At 48.7% G+C, this 25162-nt stretch overlaps 1 protein-coding gene and 1 long non-coding RNA gene across 5 annotated transcripts in view; one reads left to right on the forward strand and one right to left on the reverse strand.

Annotated features, from left to right (window-relative positions):
* JADE2 (jade family PHD finger 2) overlaps positions 1-8873 on the reverse strand; it is a 73139-nt gene extending 64266 nt beyond the window's left edge. The window contains exon 1 of one of the 3 annotated variants that reach the window (XM_086759194.1): positions 2436-8873. The gene's annotated coding sequence lies outside the window, so the exon portion shown is untranslated. The remainder of the gene's footprint in view (positions 1-2435) is intronic. The other 2 variants (XM_086759195.1, XM_086759193.1) reach the window with 2 other exon arrangements.
* LOC147599009 (uncharacterized) lies at positions 1385-15573 on the forward strand. Of its 2 annotated transcripts, XR_015260150.1 has the most exons (3): positions 1385-1491; positions 8919-10551; positions 13345-15573. It is a non-coding gene; the product is annotated as an uncharacterized LOC147599009 (long non-coding RNA). The 2 variants fall into 2 exon arrangements; XR_015260151.1 differs by lacking the exons at positions 1385-1491; positions 8919-10551 and adding an exon at positions 11311-11685.
* Positions 15574-25162: the final 9589 nt, after the last annotated feature.

The following is a 25162-nucleotide window of genomic DNA, read 5'->3' on the forward strand; positions in this document are numbered from 1 at the left end:
CATTAACTATTTCTTTGCTCTGTCTAGGAATACCAGCAGGTTGTTAGAAAGTGTAAGAAGAAGGGTGGAGGGCTGGAAGGTCCCAGCTTTTAGGTTGTCCTCCTCACGTCGCCTTCTCTCAGTAAGAATTTGGGAGCCACTATAGGAAGGAGCAGCAGCATCCCCCGATGCAGGCACAGCCCCAATTTTGCGCTAACCGAAGAACAAACTTTTTCGACCGAATGATGCGCGACGGATCAACGCCGGCGAACCTCGGTGCGCAGCCCCTCAGGAAGCAGCACCGCTCTTCTCTTAACCTTCCTGGTAACCCTGCGAGGCGTAAATCTGGAAAGGCACCGTCCTGGTACCCAGAAGCCTCATTTTTTTGGGCAGTGGGAGCCCGTCCCCGCCAGCCGGGGCTCGCCTGCCACTGCACAGGCTGCTGTCAGCTCCAAGGGCTTGAGCAAAAAAAAACCTCAGGTGCCCAGGTGAAGGGAGAGCCATTCCTCCTCCTCTCCACAGCAACTCTGCTGCTGCCTTGGCTCCCTGGGGCAAAACTTAATCTCATTTAAATTTGAAACAAAACAAGCCCTCGTTTACTTCCTGTGCTTTGCCTTCTTCCACATCTACAAGGGGATTTTTTTTTTTTTGTTCACTACTCACATTTATAACTTTGCTTGCCTCTGCTGACTTGTTCCCCTCTAATTATCCTTTTTTTTTTTTTTTTTTTTCTGCAGCAAGCCCAGGCAGAGCACAGGGAATCAGAAAGGTTACTGCGGGCACCCGGGGCCACCCTGGTTTTGGGTAGGAGGGAGCAGGCAGGGACACGGGACAAGGGCAGGGACACGGGACAAGGGCAGGGACACGGGCTCCCATCCCGCAGGTCTCTGAGCATCCGTAACTCAGAGGAAAATCAACAGGAGCTACGGGCGCTCCAAACTTTGTACCAAAGACCCAGAAGAAGGCAAAGAGCAGAGCTGATTTTAAATACCCTCGTCTGAGGACCCCCTATCCACCAACTTCCAGAACTTGGTGTCAAACTCCACCAGCAGCCCCCCAAGCCTTTAACTGAACTGCATCTCCCCCCTCCGACAGACCCAACGTGTACCCTCCCATCCTTTGCTCCAAGCCTTCTTTTTTGGACGCCAGCCTCAATTTTCCTAGGAAAAAACAATTTTAACCTTTGATTTAACCTTTCTGCAAGCTATTTTTACTTCTATCTCAAGCTTATTTTAACCTCAGTGGCCAATAAATGCTTAAAGGTCAAACACCATTCCTAAGAGCCGGGCTCCTCACCCCTGGGAGAAAGGCTGAGATAATTGATTTTTATTCCTCTCCCCCCACCCTCCCCCAAGCAAAATCCCCTCTTAGAAATGTCCCAGCGGTAGGAGGGTCCGGGCGCAAACCTGTAAGTAAACAATTTTTGCTGTGGGTGCTGAGAGAAGGAGCTGGGAATTTTCCCTGCGAATGCCATCCTTCCCTTGGCACTCAGAAAGCGCTCAGGATGTACAGGTATGGAGATATATAAATATATATATATTTTTTTTCCCCTCTAATTGCACCCGAGCTTCATCATTCAGCATCCCCCCACCTTGCAGCGCTCCCCAACTTCCAACTCGCTGCCCCCATCCCCAGGAGCGGAGCAGCCCCGGGTGGGGGGGGGGGGTGGTCGGGGTGGGTGGGTAAGGGGCTTCCAGCCCCTCTGCAAGCTCCTTCCCCACCCCCCTGCATCCCAAAAGCCAAGCGGGCAGGTGGGGAAGGGGCCGGAGCGGGCGCGGGTGCCGCTGGCTTTCCCCGAGGAGGTGGGGGGGTGGGGGGAAGCCGCCACCGGGGATGTTTTTGGGCCCGGGTGATGCGGGGAGGTGGGGGGGGGAAGCCCCGAGGAACGGCGATGGGAAGGGAGGGCAGGCGGGAGCCGGCAGCCGCCACGCCCCCGGGTACCGCCATCCCGCTCCGCGCCCGCGCAGCTCCCCGCGTAGCGTCCGCCGTTCCCCGACCCCCAAACCGGCTGCCCGGCCGCGGAGCACACACACATTCCCCCCCACACACACCCCCCCACCTTCCACCCCTTTCCCGGTGCCGCACGTCCCCCCGAGGAGCCGGGGGGGCGGGCAGGGTGCGGGGCAAGCTCTGCCGCAGTCATTAATTTGGGAAATTTAAAAAAAAAAAAAAAAATTAAAAAAAAAAAAAGGCGAAGCTGCGAGGCGACCCTTTTAAAAGTTCTTGTTTACATTCCCGCCGCCTCCCTCGTTACACTTTAAGTGACCAACATGCGCGATCCACCCCTGGAAATGCTGCACATCCCCCCGCCTCGCGGGGAGGGGGGGAGAGGGAGAAAAAAAAAATTACAAAAAAAAAAAAAAAAAAATAAATGCAAGCGAAGCAGGGGGAGCTGCAAAATAAGCATCCGCTGCAAAATAAGCCCGTTCGCGACGCCAGCCCCGCCGAGCCTTTACCTTGGCCAGGAGCGTGTCCTCCCGGAGTTGAGGCTGTCTCTCGGGTTACGGGCGGGGAGGGGGCGGGGGGCGGGGGGATGCTCCCGCAGTCCCCGGCCGGGAGAAGCCCCCCGTCGCCGCCTCAATCCGGTGTCATCGCCGGGGCCGCGCCGGCCGGGCCCCTCCTCAGGAGCTCCCGCCCGGGAACTCCATGGCTGCGGCCCCCGCTCCCAGCCGAGATGGCCGCTCCGCCGCGGCCGGGCCAGCCCTGTTTCTCTTTCTTTTTTTTTTTTTTTTTTTTTTTTTTTATACCCCGCACTTCCTCAGCCTTCTCCTCGCCCCGGCTCCGGCTGGGAGGCGGGGAAGCGACTTTCGGAGCGGGGACGGATAATGGTGGCGGTGCTTCTCCCCCCCCCACCCCCCTTCCCCTTCAAATCTTCAATTTCTTCCCCTCCGGCTCCCTCTCCCCCCGCCCCGCGCAGCGGCAGGGCCGGGTGCGGGCAGCGCGGGTCCCATCCCGGGCCGTGCCGCCGCTCCTCACCCCCCGCCCATGGCGCTGCCCGCAGCCCCGGCCCCGCACGACCGGTAGCCCCGCAGCCGTCCCGCCGGTCCCGCACACACCCCCAGCCCCCCCCCCCACCCCACTCGCTCACACCCACGCACGCTCCCCACTCTTTTGCCTCCTCTCTCCCCCTTCCTCCCCGCGCTGTGCACAGGCGTACACGGGGCCGCTGCTGCAACCTTAAAAAAAAAAAAATCTTATACTTAAAAAAAAAAAAAAAAACAACCCTTTTGGCGCCATATTAATGACGTACTTAAAATTTGCCATTTCTCCTGCGTCAAAAAGACGGTTCTTGCCCATCGCGGAGCGGGCGGGGACCGCGGTGCGGAGCTCCTTCACCCCCCCACCCCACCTCCCCGCGTGGCAAACTTCCGCGGGGCGGGCCGGCGGCGTGGGAATCGCCGCGGAAACTCCGCGCTGCTCCGCGGGCCGGCACGGGCACGGCACAGGCGGCCGCTCTGGAAGCGCGCAGCCTTCGCGGAAGGGCGAGTAACGGCCGGGCTGGAGATGCGGCTGCAGCAGCGAAGCCCCTGGGGATGGGGGGGTGTGGTGGCTGTGCCCCCCCCCCCCCCCAAATCCTCTCCGCGGGTCCCGGCCGCCCCCCGGGGTGACCCCCAAAGGGATGCTGCGGGCTCAGGGCTGCCCACATCCTGCTGGTTTTTAATTCCACCCCAGCAATGGTGTGGCTGCCGAGATAGAAACGCTTTCTTAAATTAAAATAATAATAATTGGATGGAGCGGTCTGCGCAGCATACGTCTCTCCGAACAGTCGGAGGCTCTACAGGAAAACAAATTGCAGAAGTTGCCTTGCGCTGTATTAAACCATTGCTGCAGAAGATTAAAATTCAGGTTAAAGATGATCTTTCAATCACAGTCTGCCATCATCTCTTAAATTCATTAAGCCTGTCAGCTCTAAAACCATGAGCTACCAGTTCTTAAAACCCATGGAGACCACAGCTCAAACCACCACACCTAAGGCATTCAGATGCTCCCCCCATTCTGGCTCCTCATAATTTCCCAAACTTGAATGAATTAGGCTGCAACTTTATGCCGTGACAACCTGTACGGACATTTGCCGAACGCTCCAAGTCCTTTGGGCTCTTCCAAGGATGAGAGCAGAGGAGGAGAGGAGCCTTCCTGTGGGGGTTCTTGGGCTTGCTGTGGTTTTTTGGACTGTAACCCTGAAATCAGGGTCTTGAAACTTGGCACAAGGCTGCCCTTTATGGTCTTTTAGATAAACCCACCCAAATTAATCATGTTGCCAGTCTTTAAAGGAGAGTGGCTCACAACACACGGCAAAAAACATGCCTGGTTCTGGCTGCTGACATCTCTCAAGATGCTGCTCTGGGGGCAACTGCTGCTCAGAGCCTGCTCAGTAGCCCCCCAGGGAATGGGAAACTTCAGCCTCTAATTAAAAAAGCCTTTTCTGGTAGTACAAGAGCAGCGGGACACGTGAGCACGGCCCCTTTCTGTCGGTCCCCGCCAGCTCCAGGTACCATGGTGGGTGCTGGCCCTGCTGCTCCAGCACCCAGGGCCATCGCTGCCAGGACTTCACCCGTAGATCCCACCCCGTCTATGCGCACAGGCTGCCCTGAGGGATGTTTTGAAGGTCACTGTGTTACGCGGTCAGAACATCAGAAACGACCAAAGCGAGGCATTCCGTACCGATTTATGGAGACTTTCTGGTGCACGCGTATTCTAATACGGCTCTTAATTACATTTCCATATGACACCTGCATGCCATGGACCTGCTCTGTAAGTCAAAGAGGAAACAAATTTTGGCCAGATCCTCATCGTATCCACAGAACCAAAAACTGCCCACGGAGCAACGCAAGGGCTGCAAGACACAGACGCAGCCCCACTGCAAGGACAGGATAAAACTCTCCCAAAGGAGAGGATTCTCTCCTTGCCCTTGCCACAGGCTGTGTAACGCTAACAAAGTCATCAACCCAAACTTTGGGATGCTGACGGTTTTATTGCCCACGTTGCGGGTGCGTAGCTTGAAACCTGAATTGCTGACATCCATCTTGGTACAGCTGGAAGCGGCGGGTGCTGTGCTTGCATGTATGAAGTGCTGCATCATGTTAAATGCTCTAAAAAAGCAGACATTATGCTTCTCAGATGGAGTACCCCGAATTAGTCAAAACTGACCTTCATCCATGCATGTGTCACCCTGGCCCGTCTTCAAAAGGGGTGTTTGGGGAGGATTAATGGAGGTGCTGAAGTACTGGTGCAGCGTAGTGGAAAGTACTGTAGAAAAATCCACGAGGAAAGTAATTCCGTCTTCAGAGGAACCCGCCAACGTCCCTGCTCTGGTCTGGGGCAGCACTTACGACCCTTCTGGTCGTTTCTCCAGGATTTCTGGACAGTGACTCTAAAGGAGCTCACAGTGGCTCAAAATCCAGGTACACGCATCAGTTCCTCACTGCAGGTGGGTTGCGCACAGCAGGTCCACAGCATCCCTAGAGACTCCACCTCCATGCATTTTTGCCATGCATAAGAGGAGCACCTCATTCTGCTTGGAAAATGGCACACGGGAATATTGGAGCTGTATTTTTTTTTTTTTTCATCTCTGCAAAATCAAAAAAAGCGGTCAGACATCTGAATAATGCGCTGAGCTCAGGCCTAGGATCGTGTGCCGAACAATGGGAACAAGCCGGCGTCGCTGAGCCCCTCGCTGACCATCTCACGCACTGCCTGCCACGTGACATGCAACTAAATCCAAACATGCAGTTAAAACTTGGTCTGCTTCAGCAAAAGGGCATGGAATAAGTTGCACTGGCAACCAGAATTTGGACATTCCTGCATTTTGAGTCCTTTCCCAGGCGGTAGCAATCGGGTGCGTAACAGATTTTTGGCTACCATATGTGCACACTTAAACCAAACTTGTATACAAATGCATACATGTACCACATACGTATGAAATCCAGAGAGAGCACCTCACGGACGGTTCTACCGAGAGGTCATGTATATGATGCATATCATGCTCCGTTTACATAGCATGACATTTATGTAACACTTATGAAGAGCTCTGACAGGGTGTTGTCAGCTGGCATTTGCTAAGAGAAGAAATAAATCTACTAATAAAAACAAAAAAAAAAAAGGCATTTTGGAAGAAATACTGCACAAATCCTCTAAAAGGACAGAATTGTCTACACAACAAAGGCTCGGCTGATTGATGCTAAAATAAGCAGTTATGCAACAAGTAAGAAATACGATCTCCAGGGAAGGAACCAGCAACGTTTTCCTTTCATCTGCATTCACCGGTGCTTATTTTTGCAAGCCTAAAAAGAAAAATATAGGCAACCTTTCTATGCTGAGCACCTCAGTAGAATTAACGGATGGTTTTAAGCGAAGGATGGAGTCTTTATGAGCTTTGTGTGAGTTCTGCAGAGTTAAATCCCACCGCTAAACCTGAGTCTCCCCAAAGTGCCACTGGAGTTATTGCTTCCACTGCCCTCGGTGCCGCCAGGCTCTGGGGGAGCGGGGTGCTGGTGACTGGGTGTGAACAGGTTGATTTTGGGAGTGAACTATGATTGCAAAGCTGCTGAAGGAACTTCAGGAGAACAAGTGTCTCAAATAGTTCATCTCCCAACACTTTGGTTTAATAAAACTTCTCAAGTTGAGAAGTTTTATTAAAGACGACCACCAGTGAAAATCTCAGTGCAGGTGGACCTTGCAGGAGAGGAAGAGGAAATCCCAGTTGCCTTGTTGGCATCAAGTTTGATTGCTGGTGTATGGCAGCACCAGACAGGTCCAAGGGAGCATGAGTAGACTCCCAATATAACAAAAATTCCATGTCGTTTTGAAGATCTTCAGAAACAATCTATTCACTAGTGTTAGCTCACGAGGAACTGGGAAGAAAGCTCAGCTCCCTCAGCCCATTCCTGCTGCAATACCTACCCAGCCCGAAGCTGGGTGCTGGCGAACCACCACAAGGCTGGGAGATGCTCTGATGCCAGAAAGCTCATGGTGATCCTACACAACTTGAGAATGGTGCTAGAGACACATGGCTGCTGCTTTCCTGCCTCAGATACCCTCTGCTGAGGCCTCTGGTAGCCAGAAGTCATCAGAACAGCCTCGTGGCTACTTTAATTTCTATCAAGGACCAGAGCAGTTTCGGGAGGGGAGCACAAAGACGATTACAAATCTTGCTGCGTCTGTATCCCACATAGGGTCCTCCACTACCCCAGCTGTAATCAGGATATTTCATTTTTATTAAAATAAGTGTTAATTTAGAAAGTAGTAAGCAGATGCAGGAGAAGGAAAAAGAACAAGCTCATTTCTAAATTACAATAATCATCACTCCCATCTTCGAGGATGAACTACTACAGAGAGATCAAGGGAGAGATGGCTGCTATGGTCATTATATAAACTAATCCCCTCTCTTTCTCATTCATTCTGCATAATTCTTTTTCTCTGAAGCTAAGGCAAAAATACTCTACTTGCAGGAGAAGAAAATTTGATTTGGCAGGTCAGTGGATGGTGAGATTTTGTTTGCAGTCTCAATTACCTTCAGTAGCTAGAAATTTGGTATCAGAATAAACTGTAAACAATATAGCATTACAAACATCCATCCCTTGATGGATAGCTCAGAAATTCTGTGTTCCAGCAACAGCTGCTTTAATGTCTTTCAAAGAAATGGCAGCCTCTCTCTGTCTGAAGGGATTACCTTTAAGGAATGCATCCGTAAGTGGCTTTGTGCAAAGATGCTGGGTTTTGTGCACTGAATTTTTTTCTGCCAAATTTCAAGATTCCTTTTTTTTTTTTTTTTTTGACAGTTCCTGCTCCTGCAGACTCCTCGGGCTTCGGATGGACCCTTGGGCATCACAGCAGACCCCCAGCAGCACGCTTCCTCTCTTTCATTCCTTTGCTCCCATTTTGTAGGCATTTCAAACTTTCCAGGCTATATGCGGTGATGGGATAGTACAGCTCCTCAGACCCCTTGGAGTTCCACTATGAAGACATTTGACCATTATGATCAATCTCTGTACTTCTGGGTGATGGATGATGAAAAAAAAGAAGATTTTGGGTACTTCAGTTGGAAAGGACCTAGAAGGATCGCCTAGTCCAGCTGCCTCAGAACCTCTTCTCTCCCTTGGGAAGGGCTATCCCAAAGGCAGGACATGCCGTGACATACCCTCATCCTGCCCACTCCCACCCCAGGGAAGGATCCACCCAGGTGTGAAAGCAGTTGTGTTTTACTCCCCTGAGGAGGCCAGCACTTCTCCTCCTTCTGCAGCTGCCCTGGTTTGGGAGGAGGTTAACAGCCAGGTGCCAGCAGCTTCCTACCTGCAGACCCCACTGCATCACAGAACACACAATTACACTCCCAATTAAAAAAAAAATACTTAAAGATCCAAGTCACAATTCAGTGTGCCATTTGAGTGAACGGTACAGATGCTAAACAATACATGCATCAAGACTGCATTAATCCACATTTTACACAGATTCCCTCTAGACACTCAGTTTATAACCAAGTTGGCTATTTCCCTGTATTTCTCTGGAGTTGGAGGGTGTGAAAAAGACATTTCCATTTCATTGACTAAGTTCCCAAGGGGAGAGTTTATGAAAGTGCGAGTGCATAATTTACTGCCTGACAGGATAAAGATGGTATCTGCTTTTAAGAAAATAGTGTACCCTGAAAAACAAAATTGCTAGAACAGGCATTTGTTTTCCATAAGTACCATATTTTAGAAGCATTTAATTTAGCTTAGAAGCAGTGTTAAAAATATATGCATTGTAAATTGCAGCTGTATAACACGATATTTATCAGATAATGTCACAGAACAGTCTCCTGTTGCAATATAAATGCCAAGACATTTAGAGAAAATAAATGTTGAGGTAGAGAGCTTTCTTTTCAAAATGGAAAACCATTATCTCATCCAAAAGCCATAAATAAAATGACGAGCATTTGCTTACGGGGTTGGGTTTAACCGTAGGGGGGCTGACACAAACACTCCATCGCCTCAGCGATATTCACAAGCAGCAAACTCAGCCGGGATGCAGCGAGCAGAGAGGGAGGCACGTGGGACATGGGACCGGCGACAGAGGTGCAGAAAGGCCTAGGAACGGCCAGAAGGAGAAATCAGCTGTTAATGTGTTTGAGGAAAAGAGAAAAATGGAAAGCAAGGAGTTTCTTGAGGTACTTCACAATATTTCAAGAAAATTCACCAGGTTTGATTATAGCCAGGACCCAACACAATACGCTTGAATACCAGCTTCTGAAAACCAGCCTGAGAGCTGGCTCTGAAAGCGACCTTTAGTCACAGGAACACACAATCTGATTTTCAGAGGATGGAGCACCTCGCAGTTCCTATTGACTTCTTTGGGGTTTGGCTCCAGCCATGCATGTCCAGCGCTATTTATTAGCACGACAAACAAACGGCTATGAGAGAGGGACAGTAAGTAAGATTTTTGATCCAAGATCTCCACCTTCTGCTCCTCTGAAATCCGAAGATCTAGTCTTTGTCTTCTGTTAGAACGGGTCTAAAAACGAGGCTCACGCTGCCATTCATGCAGATCAACAAAGAACTTGGCTGAGCAAGCTCCACGCCCCATCGGCAGCTGGATCCCATCCCATAGTGCTTGATGTGAAAATGGGGGCATCTGAGTTTTGGTCACAAATCAGACACTTTTCAGGTCAACTGTGGAAGGCAGAGTGGGTTTGCCACTCTCGAGTACCTCCAAGAACAGCCACCGAGTCTGCCTTAGCTGGAAGCTTGGGCACTGTTCCTCTAAAGGAAGGAACAGGATTCTTGCAGCCTTCTCTTGGCTTCATGACTTTATCCTTTTGTGGTTCTGCTCCTCTTTTAGCCACCTCTTGGATGGCTCACGTGGTGTATTGTCTGCTTCTTCCTCTCACTGCCATTTTCTGTGGACAATCCAGTCCACTGATCCTCTTCAATGATCACATTCATATCAAACTGGTGGTTATCCACCTTTCCACACTCGCTCATCTCTCTTCAGTCTGCCCCATAACACCACACCCCAGGCAGCACAGTCAGAACCGAGACTGGATGTGCTGAGCTGAGCCAAATCCCTCGTTCTTCTCACCCAGCTTCCTCTGTCCACCTTCCCGGTCAAGGAGCAATGCACGCCTGGCACGGCTCAGCTGGTGTGTTGTCAAAAGCACTTTGTATGATGAATGCTGGACATGTGTCTAAAATAAGTTGGACATATGAGAAGTGGCTGGATGGATGAATGGATGGATAGCTGATTCAGTGTCTCAGCCGCCTTGGAGGGGAAGTATAACACGAGCAGCACAGGTTCCTCAGCCACATTCAGAGGAGAATCCTTCAGTACCGGTAGTGCTGGCAGAGGGGATCCCGCGCTGAGCATTGCCCTCCTGCAAGCACAGAGGATCTCAAGGTTGTGCACTGTATTTGTAAAACATCACAGCAACAAGAGCACGAAGACTGGATAAATCACCCAGTCCTTCATCTCCTAGGACTCCTCCGCAGAGGATGTACCAGATATTTATTTCAATTTACCTTTGCCCTTTGAGAACAGGCTACCCTTAACTGGTACTGCCAGGATGCTGAGGAGCCCCACATCCCCCTGAGCCATTTTCTTGTGAGCTCCACAGTGGCAGACAACCATTGCAGCAAGAATTCCTGCATGCCAAGACTAACACATTGTATATGCAACACATACCCTCTTCAGAGTGGTTAGAATCTTCAAATCCATCGTACCTGGCAGGAGTTTAGCATTAATGACTTTCTTATTAAGGATGGAAAAACCTTTCGGAGCTAATGAGCAGAAACATGACTGCTTGGCTCCTACCTGAGGAGGTGACTCCATGGTCATGACCAACACTCAGAGCAGAGCTGAATCGTTAGGGTGGGAAGGGATGGTTAAAGCCCACCCAGTCCAACCCCCCTGTGAGGGGCAGGGACATCTCCAACCAGATCAGGTTGCTCAGAGCCCCGTCCAGCCTGGCCTGGAATGTTTCCAGGGATGGGGCATCCACCGCCTCTCTGGGCAACCTGGGCCAGTGCTCCACCTTATTGTAAAAAATTTTTTTGTAGTGTCTAATCTGAACATACCTCCCTCTATTTTAAAACCATCACCCCTTGTCCCATCACAACAGGCCCTGCTGAAGAGTTTCTCCCCATCTTTCTGTAGCCCCCTTTAGGCACTGGAAGGCCACTCTAAGGTCTCCCCGCAGCCTTCTCTTCTCCAGGCTGAACAGCCCCAGCTCTCTCAGCCTGTGCTCACAGGAGAGGTGCTCCAGCCCTCTCATCATCTCCATGGCCTCCTCTGTAGTGATGCTTGCTTTAGCACAGCAGACCCAGAAGAGTCGATCTGGCAGGCTACGCTGGCTGCCTCTGCCTTTGGAGCAGAGACCCAAGTTCAGGACTTTAAGGGTCCCAACTCACAGCAGGGAGGAGACCACATGTTATCCACCATGCCGCCTCCCACCCAGACCCATCGCCCTTCCCTGCAATACCATGGTCCCAGGGGAAGCCGCGACACATGGGCAGCTGCCGAGGCGTGAAAGGAAAGGGGCTTGGTTTAATTTTTATCTTGACAGCCAGGAGAAAACAGGACCCACTGAGTTACACGTGGAATTGCCAAGCTGGTCCCGCAGGGCAGGAGGAGCGGGTGAGCAAGGGAGGTGCCTGGGGGTGGTGGCATCTGCCCTGGCATACCTCAGAGAGCTGCACACCACAGGCCTGGCCACTGGAGGAAAAATAAACAAACACAGTGAGTCACAAAGGCAAGCAGTGTATGACGGGGACAGGTACTTATGCAAATAGAACGTTAACACCCAGCCAGACAGAGCTGATAAGCCTCCTAGGCCAGCTGGAGGCTTCTTCATCCTGCTGGGGGGAGGAGGAGGAGGAGGACAGCTTTCCGATAACAATAGAAAAAACAAGAAGCAAGAGCAAGGCAGCTCTGTGAGGGCTGCACAGGGCTGCTCAGCCACGCTCCGCTTCCAGAAGCATCCTCCCACACCGTGGTGCCCATCACGAATACCTCCTGGGGCAGCAAGGTCATCGATCACACAGCAAAGTTCCTCAGATTTGTGAGGCAGTGGCACAGGGGGAGCTGTTTTTCTATACTCTCTTCCCACATACCATCTCCATAACTCTGCCCCCCTCCATCTTTCTGTTGGCCAGCTCCTCCAGGAGCATAAATGAGAGAAATCATCCTGTGATGCTGCTGGGGATCCCCCAGGAAGCTCCATATCTGGCCCGGCTGGGCTGCCGATGCCGATAATCAGATAGAGGGAGTTTAAAATAATCAAGTCTAAGCAGCTGAAATCCAAACTGGAATAGGTAATGGGGTCAGAAAACAAAACACCGCAGCCAGCACTGCCAGCATCTTGGAGGATGCAGGACAAACCCTGCTCCTGTAGCATCACCACACACAGGCTCCTGGTGCCCCAGTCCCCTGTCCCGCACCAGCTCTGCCGACACCTTCACCTGCCTTACCCGTGGGCAGGGAAGAGGGGCCAGAAGCACTGAGAAAAAGAGGGATTGCGAAGTTTAGGGAACATTTGTCTCACCCACCGCTCAGATTTCCAGCTCGTATTAATGACGTAATGCTGCACTGGTGAGAAGCCAAAGTTTGCCCTTCCTGTGGTTATTCCCTTAGGAAAAAAATATTACTGCAGTGTAAAACTGAAAATTGAAACAGGCTGGTGATTCACCAGAGAAAATGCCTCTCCCTTTTCCCTCTCCAGTGAGGCAGAGATGAATGTTGTGAGGTTTGAAAGAACAACTGAAAAAGCCTTTAATTAATCCCTGGAGGCTAAACTGTGCCAGATATGGACAGGATTTCTCCTCTGCCTCCTTTTCTGAGCAAGAACATGCTGCTGCCTTCCTGCCGCAGCTCTTTCTGGGGATTCTCCGCTCCCCAGAGGAGGACCCAAAGCATTTTCCAAAGCTTTTTTTTTTGAGGGGAAGAGGGTGGCTGCCAGGGAAACCTGGCTGCTGTTCCCAAAGACCAGGACCCCCCTTCCAGCATTTCCCAGACCAGCGCAGGCTTTTGGAAGCTCCTACCTGCTGGGAGGAAACTTTCCAAGGTCAAGGTCAGGTTTGTTTGTCTTCCACCCCGACAGACACAAACTGTTACGCAATATTCAGGAAGTCACTTTTATCAGACTCGATTCAATTTATAAGATTAAGAGCATGGAAAAACAAATACTAGCACTGGATGGAAAGCGCTGGCACTAACCACGCCAAGGCTTTGTTTGGAGAAGGACTGGTAATAGGGTCTCTCTTATTTCCACAAGGCAGCCAGGGTGGGATGCAGAATGTGTTTTTTTTTTATAGGGGGCTGGTGATGACGAGAAAAATTAACACACACTCAGGGAGCAGAAACTCTAGCAAAGTTGTTGTTTTTTATTTTTTTCTTGAGAGCAACTTCTGTGGTTGCTACCACAGCTCCTGCAGAAACAGGAGAAGAAAACAGAAGAAAAGCAGCAGGAACTGCAACAGAGAAGCATCCATCATCCATCCCACGGAACAGAGCCCCATGCCAGGGATCCATCAGCCACGGTCCAGAAAAACTTATCTGCCTTCTTAACACTTTTCTCTAAGGCCCTTATAAAGTTTCAGTAATCACCACTGTTAAAACTAGTTCTGACCAATATTTCCTGTTGATACAAAAAAAAATTGGAAATTTAGTTTCCAGTACTGTGAACTCCCTTAATTCAGTACCACACACACCTATATAGAAATTATACACAGGGAAAGTTAAAATGTAGAAATTAGGAGCTCTGGAGTTTGATGATAGCTAAGGAAGAACCTGAGGTTCAAAAGAAAACTATTAGCAACTGCAAATTTGTAAGTCCAGCTACGGGAAGGACCACAAAATCTGAGTGCATGCGATACATCTGCTTTTTACCGACTGCTTTGTGGAGCTGCATCTCTTGTTGGAGCTGGGAGCTGCAGACCGCACTGTGTTGATTCTGATTATAGTAGCGGTAATTAAACCTCTGGAGCATTAAGTTACCATTTTAACCAAATGCCTGCATTTTGTCTCGATGGGAAAATCAAGAGCGAGATTCAGATTTTCACAGTAAATAAGAACTGCTGGCTGTTTCACAGATAATCCCTTTCCTCAGCATATATAGGAGAAAATCCTCCTGTATGGTTTCTTCTTCCCTCTTGCAAGTGCACACACTCCTCGAGGAAGCCTGTAAAATTATTATAATAATAACGTGGCTCCTTAATAACACTTGGAATCCAGGGGCCAGTATTGTTATCTCCATGTAAGACAACAGAAGCACAAAGTTTTGCTCCAGCAACGGCCAAAGCGAAGAACAACCCAGCACCCAGGTCCACAGTCTGTCCATCAGCCATATCCACCGCCTGGCTCTGGAAAAGTGATCTCATCTACCAATAAAATATGCAAGGTGCAAATTTAGTTTATTCTTAGACCCAGTTCTGTGATGACAGCCACAGGTCTCCATCACTGCACACCTGTAGCTTAGGAATTGGGCAAAAACACCGATTTCAGGTCACAGATACAGACTAGCCATCCAACGGTGGTTTCCCCCCCTCACACTGTGTGCCACCCTGCACAAGCAAATCCCTTAAATCCACAACATTATTGCAATTAACAGCAGCGTGTTGCCAGAGGAAGATGAAGATACCCAGCAGCACCAGCAAGGCTGCGAGGCTGCAGCGTGCCGGCTGGGTTTTGGGCAGGCAGCGGTGTGAAGAGCTTTGGCAGATGAGTTATTCTGATAATCAAACAGTTGCTTGTGCAGACGATTGGGCTCAGCCGCTTTCAAAGCGGAGCCGTTGCCGCAAAGGCTTTCATCCTTTGCTTTCGGAGTAAAGTGCATCCTCCCTGCCCAGAACAGCAACAGGTTTACCACAAAAATATTCGCAGCATTTGATGTCTGCAGAGGCAGGTATTACTCACCCAGTTGCTTTTGATGCAAATGCGCTCTTGCGGCTGGGATGGCGGGGTGAGGAGCCTGCGAATCAAGGGCAGCTGGAGATGCCCATCCTCATGTCATGGAAGCATAGACTGGCTGCAGGGCTCGCCTGGAGCCGTGTTTCTCAGCAGAGAGTCTTCCTTCCTACAGGTCTGAGGGGTGATTTGCCACGTTACAGCATCGGGAGCCGGTGGGTACCAGGGTCTGCAGCTGTGCCACTTCACCTTCATCATCCTCACTCAACCTGCAGACATCTGTTGAGTGGAGACAATGGCTGTCAGGGCACATACGTGTACATACATGGAGATTTCTGCAAAGCCTCGGGAGAGCTGTCAGGAGATGCCTCAAGTGCACAGCTTCTGCAGCAGGCATCAGCCAGGCCACGCGAGCCCAGACACGATCTGCATGTCACCTCCCAGAGATCCTCCCCAGCACAGCTCCTCACCATCCCACCCCCTCCACATTTTGGGAACTGCTCATGGAAACCCAAGCAACCTCAGAGCCAAAGGTGATGAAGGTTTCTCCACAGATAGAAATGCAATCGTTGCTGGTGTGGTTGAGCGTTGAACTAGAGGAATATTGCTTCTAATTTGGAGAGACTCAAAAAAGGGACCTCTTTTGGAGAAGTCACTGTTTGCTCTTGAAATGATTCTATAATTCACATGTAATAAAAATTAAAACTAAAGGAAATATTGCTACTGATGTGTCTGGATCCAGGATTTCACACCTTTTTTCCATCATACTGCACTGGGATATGATGCTCTCCAAGTCTAACTGGTTGTATATACAGGTAGAATCCCCCACCCATATTAAACTATTCTGCATCCTGTCTTTTACTCCAACATAAATAAAAGAATCAATATAAATTTTTTTTTCCAACCAAGCAAATGAAGGAAAACAAATCTACAAACACTTCTAGATGTAAACATCTGGGGTTTGGAGAGAAAGAAATAGCTGATTATCTTCTGCATGTGACAGGACAAATGTAAAAATATCTTCTTTGAAAAAAACCTCATCTAGGCATTATTCTTCATTATGACATTAAGGGCAGCGCTACTTGATTGCGTCTCTTCTCAGGAATGGGTAAACTGGTCTGGTGGTTTGGAAAAATATAAGTAAGCATCTATTCCTTAATTCTTTCTTTTTTTTTTCCCCACAGACCACTGCCATTTTTTATTTGAGTGATGGCCAGAGTTAGAAAACTGTCTTGTGGTGGTTTCTCCTTCCTGAGTGTTTTTCTGCTGTGAAGTTCTGGAAATAGCAAAAAGAAACCCTGTTTACGTGAAGCTGGTGTCAGATGATGACGAATCAGACTGAATAACCAGGATGCCACCCGCAGTCACCTACGTTTTGTGACAGGGGGTAAGTTACCAGAATCAGCAGTGGTGTAAAAATAAAGATCCATTAATCAAAGAATAAACTGGAAGAATACTCAAATAACTCAAAGAGGCTGCAGCAACTCTGCAGAACAGCTCAGACCTCTGCTTTCCCCCCATCCCAGTAAGCCAGGCATAGGTGGTTCACTGCCATCCTCCCTCTTTCCTTCTCACCCATCAGATTCCATCCTCCCTCTCACTTCGGCCCAGTCTCATTCACCACATGCACAAACTGGATTTCTTTGGAATCACATCTCAAGCTTGCTCTTTCTTTTTAACATCTCTAAAGCCTTTTTCTTCAAAAATTCTCCTCCAAGCCTCCCTCCTCTTACATCAGTTATTGCAACCTTCACTCGTAGCAGCTGCCATCAGGACCATCAGTTCATTCCGCAGTCACACTCGTCCTTCGTTTACATAATTTACAAGCTTCTTGCCTTCTCCTCTTTATTCCTGTTACCTTTCCACATCTCCTCTTACCTGGCTGAACCAGTAACCTACCTACCACACGGCCAGCCCATCACCTTTGCCCCGCCAGCCTCTATAATCCGTCTGTCGGCTTCTTCCTTAAGTGCAGACTCCCTTTCTCCCCAGGTTTCTTTTAAGCCTGGGAAAACCTTCCCGATAAAATCTGAAGAGCCACTCCTTTCTCCTCCTTCAAAACTATCCTTACCACTCACTTCTGCCAAAAACCCTACCAACCAACCTTGGCTATGGCTGGCCAGCTGATGAACTAAGATCTTTCTTGCCTCCCTACCTCTGCTCCGAGTTAAGCATTAGCCAAACCAAATTCCACTACCAAAGGGTCCTTGCCTTATATATATATTTTTTTTTGTATGCTGTATCCCTGTGGTTATTAGCACCCACGGAACTTAAGACCTTCAGGGCAGGGATTATCTATTTTTTCCCTGCTTTTGCAACGCATCTAGCACAGCTGTGGCTCAATTCCCTGTACATGCTCCCAAAATACAAACACACACTGGTAACGGCTCGTTCCCTGGAGGAGAGGAACAGCAGAGCTGGGAGCCACCAGTGAACAGCAGTTGTCACCGGCACAGAACAGGAAGGCAAAGAAAGCGAGAGAGCCCAGAGCACTGAAACTGGTGATACTGGGTGTGGGAGCAAGCGACCACCAGCACTTCCAAAAGCTGCTGCATGCCTGTGCTCCGCTCCATCACAAAGCTTGCAGAAGTGTCCCAGTTTCCCTGCACTTAAACTTTATTTTCACCAAAACCCAGCGCTTTCAGCCTTCACTTCTAAACCAAACCCATACTACAGTAGCTAAAATGTCAGAGCTAATTAAGAAGAGGAAGCTGTGCATCAACCAGCCAAGATGCACATCTGCCACCGAAGAGAAAGCGCCGATTTCCTACCACCCTCTCCAGGAGCCGGCACGCACAGCAGATCTTCCCCTACGCGCAGATAGCTGGCAATTTGGTCAGCCCTGAATTATGTGCTGGAGTGTTAACTTCCCTTGTGGTTGCAAAAAAAAAAAAAGAAAGGCTTTAAAAACATGATTTTCAATGATGCCCAGGGGTATATTTAAAGACTAGCTAGCCAAATTCCACCCTGCCTGCCGGAGCACTGACGGGCTCCCGGAGCAGATAAGAGCACAGCATTTGGCCACTGTTAACCATCGTTATATAATATTGATGTCATATTGACCACACACATATATTCTGGCATAGCGACTGGAATTACATTGATTTATTAAGTTGATAGCGTGCACGGGTGCCAAGCTGCCAGGTAATTGATCGGCTGCCCAGGCTGAACCTCAACACGTCATCTCCAGCAGTTTTGACTGGTCAGCAATACCATAATTGGTTGCAAATGTCCTTCTGTTTGTTTTGTTAAGTGGCTTTTTCATTAACACAGCAGAGCCAAGTAAATAAATATGGCTTTACTATTGAACTGAAAGCAGAGAACAGTTGAGAACTGGATGCAGACTGGGATGGAATTGTGTGATGCTGTCAAGCCAACACTTTTTTTAATACATTCTTCATTTTGTTGCATTTAGGGCCTTGGCTGCTTCAGAAGAGATCGCCTTTTAAGCAAGAGGGACATGGCCAACACTATGCTCAGTGAAACACAGATTTATTGTATTTACGCCCCCAAATCCCTTAAGTCAATAGGTTTGTTATGCCAAGCCTTAATGTCTCAACTTAGCAGGGACATCTGAAGACCATATTCTAAGAGAGGAAACGAAGTCAAGTCTCTGGGAACAGGCTGTTTGCTCATCACGGGTGACACTTGGGCATCCGAGTGAGCTGGCCAAGCCAGACCTGGGCACAGAGGCTCCAACCCACTCCAACACCAGAGCCCAGGCTGAGCCAGGTGGTGAGTCCCATCTCCAGAGCCTCATCCCAGCCCAGACCTACTGCAGCTCACAGCTATTTTAACAACTGGAGCCTCTGAAAATACTGACTCAGCATTGTATCTGTGAGCAAGTGCAGTTATTTGGGCAGGACGAGGGTAGAAGCGCGCTGCTGTGGCACCAGCTATCCCATAAAGTAGCTCTGTACATCACTGGATTATCACGTGCCATTTCTGATTTCCAATAGATACGCAAGACATGTTTTTCCAGGTGTATAATTCCTCAGTAGATGCTTTTTAATGCTCTTTCCATCCCTTATTTTACCCCATCCTATCGACGCCAGCCCGTTGCTGGCTGTATTCTAAACGTCTGTAACCGCGTTAGACCAGAGGATCAGAAGTAGTTATCTGGCAGCTTCACAGCAACAAAACATTATTACAGACTTTTCACACTGAGTCACCACAACACCTTATAGGAAAAGTAATAAAAAAATAATGTGAAAAAGAATAAAGGCCTTGAGTCAGGAGAGAAGAACTAATCTGTTATTTTCAACTATTCTCAGCAGTTCAAGACTTTATACCTTTGATAGTTTTCATCCGCTGGACTCTGCCAAATAGAGGCATTGTTTTTCTTCTGTTAGCTCCCTGAAAATACCCGACCATGGCTTGCTCCAGCGTGAATAAAATAAAAGACCAAGCTACTTCACCAACATGCAATCTTTGAACTCTTCTATTTAAATCTCCAGGATACCAGCACATTGCTAACAGGCACGCTTCATTAGCTGATCCTTAAACCCATCCAGAAAAGAAATTGGGATGGAAATGTTAAATATTTTTTAAAAAAAAAGCTTTTTCTGCTGCAGGCTTTGAAGGAGCACCAGTCGTGGGAGCAATGAGGGTTGAAGAGGTGGTGGACAAGGCATCGCTCCCTACCCGTTCAGGGCACAGGGATGAGGTCTGATTCCGTATACGCTTTGTAAAGAGCTTAGCATAGTCATTACTCAGCAAATAACCAAAAGAAACAGGTTTGTAATTGGTCTGTTCAGACAGTTGTAAATTATTAGCATTTACTATGCCCTGGTGCATGTACAACCCAGGAAAAAACACGGTTCCTGTAAGGGCCTGTCCTGCAACTTCTGCTCGGAGTATTTACTCCTGTGAGCGGGGTCACAGAAACCATCATGGTTATTAACATGAATTAACAGCAGGCACCCTCCCCCTGCATTTCATTTTGGAGCTGCTCTCCAGTGCTCCGGCACCCAGATCATCCCAGGTCCCCACCTGCCCCATCCCACCCAGATGCACAGCAGCTCCTTCCTGCATGGCCAGCTCCTCCTGTCCCTCCAAACCGCCTCTTCCAAAGCCTGAATCTCAATATCACAGGGGCACAACCTCCCCCAAAAAACCTAGGGAACCGCTCAGGAGATTGCTCTTCATGCCAAGCACAATCTGCCCTGACCAACTGGAGGGGAATTTTTTCACCCCTAGCTCTTCACAGGGAAGGAGGTTGGTCTGGTTCGCAACCATTCCAGAATTTGGATGCGAGAGGGGAAATGCGCAGCAGCTTTCAATGATCTGTCAAGGGCAGCGGCTGCTTTTTTGGCAGGAGCCTCTGCTCAAACACCAGCAAGCATCTCTCCCACTCCCAGCACAGCGCCGCTGCCAGTGACTAAGCAGTTTCTATAAATCGAGCTGCAGCAGAGTTCAGACGCCTAATAATCTGAAGACATAAAATAATAATAATATGGCAGTTTTCATGTGAAGGAGGTCACAGATAAGTGTAATAGGCATTCTGATGTTGAGACTTGTAGCTTGGTTTCAAATAATTTTAGCACTCTATTTGATGTCTAGTCATAGAGCATTAGAAACTGGAATTAAACAATGCAATTAAAACCCAGCAAAGCTGTAATCTGATCTTATTTTCTGCTTCTAGCCTTGCTGCTCCACCTTTTCCTCCGAGCCCTTTGTCTCTCCTGTTAGAAGAGCATGCCATCACCTATTTGGGCTCGGGCACCAGTTTGCCTGCCAAGACACCGGCCATGCCCATCCTGCTCCGTTCAGGCCACCGCAGCGGCTGGGCGTTCACGGCGTGGCCATGGACCAGCCGCATACGGGTGCGGATGTTCTCCCCAGTAAGCATCTGAGGCTTCTGCACAACACATCCAAAACACCCAGCAGTTCCTTCACAGCAGGCACAGGATGAGCCCCGCTTATTCCATTTACCACAATGGTCTCATCATTACTTAGTTGATATTGGTACGACTTAATCCAACTAATTGCCATCATGAACTGCAGCACATTAAGGCCCCGGCTGTAAAGGCCTGTTGTACTGCACTGAAAGTGATCCTTCTTAAAACGTCCTGTGTCCTACCTCCCAATTTTCCAAGACCACATCTACCATCAACATCAAGGCCTCGCGGACCTTTGATGTCCATGCGCTGAAGCAAACAATTCCAAAGCTTTGTGCTGCCAGCTCTTTTGGGGCAGGAACAGTTTGGTACATGTACATTCAGTACCAAGCCGTACCAGGCACTGTTGCTGGAATTAACAGACCTTCCCAGAGCAAGATTAATAAAAAACCTTACAAAATGCCATCTCCATATTGCCATTGCTTTAGCTTCATCAGGAGAAGCCATTCTCCTGGCATTTCCAACCCGATCTCAAGCGCAGTGTGGTTCAAGGCAAGCTCTCCTCCTCCACCAAGCTGAAGGATCAGCTCCGGATGAGTTTTAGGGAGGATGGGGACCACAGCCAAAGACATTACCCAAACAAGATTGTCCCTGATGGCTCGAAAAAGCAGGCACTTCAGCAACATCCAAGCTTTGTGATGGCCAGCTGCATGGAAGCGAAGGAAAGGCAATATCTCTGGATGCAGAAAACCATCAGTGTATCTATCAGCTTTGGGAAGGAGCCCATCAACCCATCAACACCAGTCCTTTGCCCAACCATAGTCCTTTCCCCGCTTGCTTACACCACACATCCCAAAGCTGCTCCATCATTAGGGAATAATAATAAAGATCTTAACCCACACACCGCAGCGTAACGTGTCACCACCACATCGCCTTGCAAAACAACATCATGCTGATCAAGCATGCAAATAGTCCAGTCCCTGCAGCAAATAGCACATCACACCCCGTCACATAGGCCAAGGCCTGAAACTTGAACTGCTGTTACTGGGGAGGTCAGCAAGAGGATCATACCTTAGAGCAAGGCCACCCTAATAGCATGTCAGGACAGAAAAAAAAAGGGTAAATTTGGAAAAAAGACTTGGTGATTCTGATGATACTGCTGAGCTCTGTGGTGGAGGCTGGGACCATTTGCACCCAGGAGGAACCATTTCCCTCACACAGCCTCAGGTTTTGCATAACTCAGGTTTGACTCAGCATGGTAAGATTCAGGTGCACATTGTGTCCAGGGCACAAGAAAATAAAAATATTTTATATAAAATAATATATTATTAATACATTTAATAGTATTAATATTGTTATTAAAATTAAAAATTAATATTTTACTGGAAAATAATCCAGTTTTAAGCCATTTTGGTGAGGTGTTTAGCTATTTCCACGCATGATTTATGGATGGGGAAACTGAGGCACAGAAGGAGAGCGCTGCATTTGGCAGCTGGAAGATCCCGCAGCCTCAGCGGGGAGCACCTCACTGCTCCATCACACCATCCCGTGCACTCATGTAGTTCCCTGAGGAGCCCGGCACCCCGCTGCACCCCTCTCTTGAGTCCAGAGACATCTGAGGATCCTCAGAACTGATGAAAATCAGGGCAATACTTACACCTCTTAATATATAATCTTCAAAGAAAAGAGCAGAAGCACCCCACACACTACCTGAGCTATAAACTTGCACGAAGGTGCTGTTATAGCCAAGGCCTTGCAGCAGGTGATAGGAAATCCTGCGGAAACCACTCGATCCCTGCATGCCCTATTTCCACATCTGTGAAATGGGGATAACAAGACATCATGTCGCGAGGTGCTGAGCCACCAAGAGTTATTATGGGAGCTGCAGAAGCTGCTATAAATACTTGGAGAAGGAGGGCATTCGATGTTACACTAATAGAACACAATGTCTATAAAAGCCTCTGTCTTTTAGAGATGAAGGCTTGAGATCGCTACAGGAAGATGCAAAAAAAAAATCTTCCCAGGGCTTCATCCACAGCCACTGATGTTCCCCTGCAGACCGTGGCACGGTGATGCGGTGGGAAGGCGGTGTTTATTCTTTGCGGAGATGGGGATGTAAGAGCCTTCATGCTGGTAACTGGTTGAACTTAACTTTTGTGACGAGGAGGCTGGAGTTACAAAAGCAAGCAGCAGGGCTTTTGAGCTCCCTTTCAAGTTCAAATCAGGCCAGGTTTGGAGAGCCTGCAGACCATTTTTAGCCTGACTTCAGGAGAAAGCCATGTCACATCACTCCATACCACCTGCATGGTACAAAAACGCTTTAGAAGAAACCCATCCCAGACTTCCCAAGTCTACAGGAGGGAGATGCTCAGCTCCTACCTAGCTGGGACCTCCTGTTCCTTGGCCTTAGACTCTCCTGCAAGATGATGCAGATGTAGACAAAGCAAGTGTATGAATCTCAAGGAGAGGGGAGGAGAAAGACCTGCCCCTGCACAGGCGGTGCAGCAAGGCTTGTCTGGAATCAGGAACCTCCCTCCAGGTTAGAGAGCCTGCTTCTGCAGGCAGCCGCAGCTGGCAAGTCTCTGCAACACAGCCCTGAGCCAGCAAAGCAGGAGAAAGCAGACTCAAGAGCAGCCAAGCTCCGCCTGGATGTACCTCCAGCTCCAGAGGAGCGGTCCCCAGCCTCGTGAGCCCCCACTATTTCCCCTTCTGGGTTTGCTTTCCTCAGTTGCTCTCCCGTGGACACCTTCCCTGCTTAGCACAAGCACAACATTTCTCTGGAGGAGGCTCAAGAACTCCTGTAGATCTGAGGATCAGAAAGATTTTGAAGAGCTAATCCCCTTTCTCCTCCTCGTGTAAGTTAATTCAGCAAAAAGGCAGCAAAGGAACATCATGTAGCATGGGGTTTTTTCCCCCCCACCATGCTGTGATGAGAGGCAGGGAAGAAAAGTAGGGAGAGCTGTCAATAATCCCATCTCACTGCTATTGCCATCATCTGTCCTGTGTGCTATGTTGGCAGCAAAAAGGAGGTGCCTCAGGCAGAAAAATACCACGACAAGTATTTTGCTACCCCCGACCTTGTCAAACAATATTTGCTCCCGGTGAGATATTTCATTTCTCTGATTCAGCCGTTTTCTCGCCAAATGGATTGACGCCTTTCGCTTGGCGCTTCTGCAGGTTAAGAGTTGACTGAACACATTGATTTCATGAGCCCTCTGGAGCTGTAGCCGCTCCATCAAAGCTGCGATCAAATGTATTTATTGAGCCATATGTGCGAGAGAGTAAGATGAATTGTAAGTCTCTACCCGTTAATTGTAGAGTCTGCTCGGCTTCTGCATGAGCCGGTCTGCGGGGTTGGAGAAATGACTGAGCTCAGAGCAGCCATGGTTAAAAGGTGCTGGACAAGGGCAATTTGAAGTACTGTCCCAGCAGAGCCACTGCCCAGCTCCCATCCATGTGTGGAACGTTCAGTAGAAGGGAAGAACTCAGGCCAGTGGGCAAAGCTGCTTCAGACTAGCGAGCATCAAGCACCTTAAAGAATGAGAACAGTATATACCATAACACACCTAAAAACAGAGAAACCTCTAAACTACAGTTGTCAACATTCATCCTCCCATGAAAAAAATGATTAATTTAATTATCCTCAGTAATATATTCACATATCCACGACCAGGGGAGTGTCTGGTCTGTAACGCGTTAGAATCTGAATAAGCCCCGTGCTCCAGCAATAGCCCAAGCGAGGCTCGCGGGTTTGCTGGGAGCTGCTCTTACCTGCTACAAAGTGGGGCATCTAACTGACTGTCCCCCTTCTTCAGTTAAACTATTTGATTGGTCTTCTGTATTTCAGTTATTTACAGGCAAGAGAAATAAATACTAGTGTTGACTACATAGTTTGTACTAAGATAAAATTATATTAACTACTTAGAAAGGTCATTTTTTTAAAAAGGTATTTTGACATTGAAGACATCCTTCACCTGCCGTTTGTCCCAGACCACCACAACAGGAGGGACACTGAGGCAGTGCAGACCCCTCCTGCGCACCATAACTTTGGCTGCCATCACACCTACACTGGGTTTCTCAGAGGCTTTGTGTGCTGGAGCCACTGGGAAGAGCTGTTCAAGATTTCTGTGTCATTCCTCTGGGCTTAATTCTGATTAATTTGAGTATATTCCTATAAAAAGGATAATTTAACAGTAATATTGATTCATTAAGGGTCAGGTAGTGTTCATTAAAGTGAAGTGGCAAACTCAAAAGAGATAAAGCATGCTGTTAGGTTTGCTAGAAGAGGTCACAGATGCTTACAAGTCAGCACAAGTCAAAAAAAGAGACCCAAGTCCTGTGTGGGTAAGTACATTGAGAGCCACACCCTGGGCAAAACCCAAGATTTAAGTCCCTAAGTATTAGGATAACATCTTTGAGGGAGAAAAAAATCAAGGGAAACAGACTTTTGCGCATATGCCTGCCACCACATC

Source organism: Chlamydotis macqueenii, chromosome 14 (genome assembly GCF_036417535.1).
Source record: "Chlamydotis macqueenii isolate bChlMac1 chromosome 14, bChlMac1.mat, whole genome shotgun sequence".
Taxonomy (NCBI): domain Eukaryota; kingdom Metazoa; phylum Chordata; class Aves; order Otidiformes; family Otididae; genus Chlamydotis; species Chlamydotis macqueenii.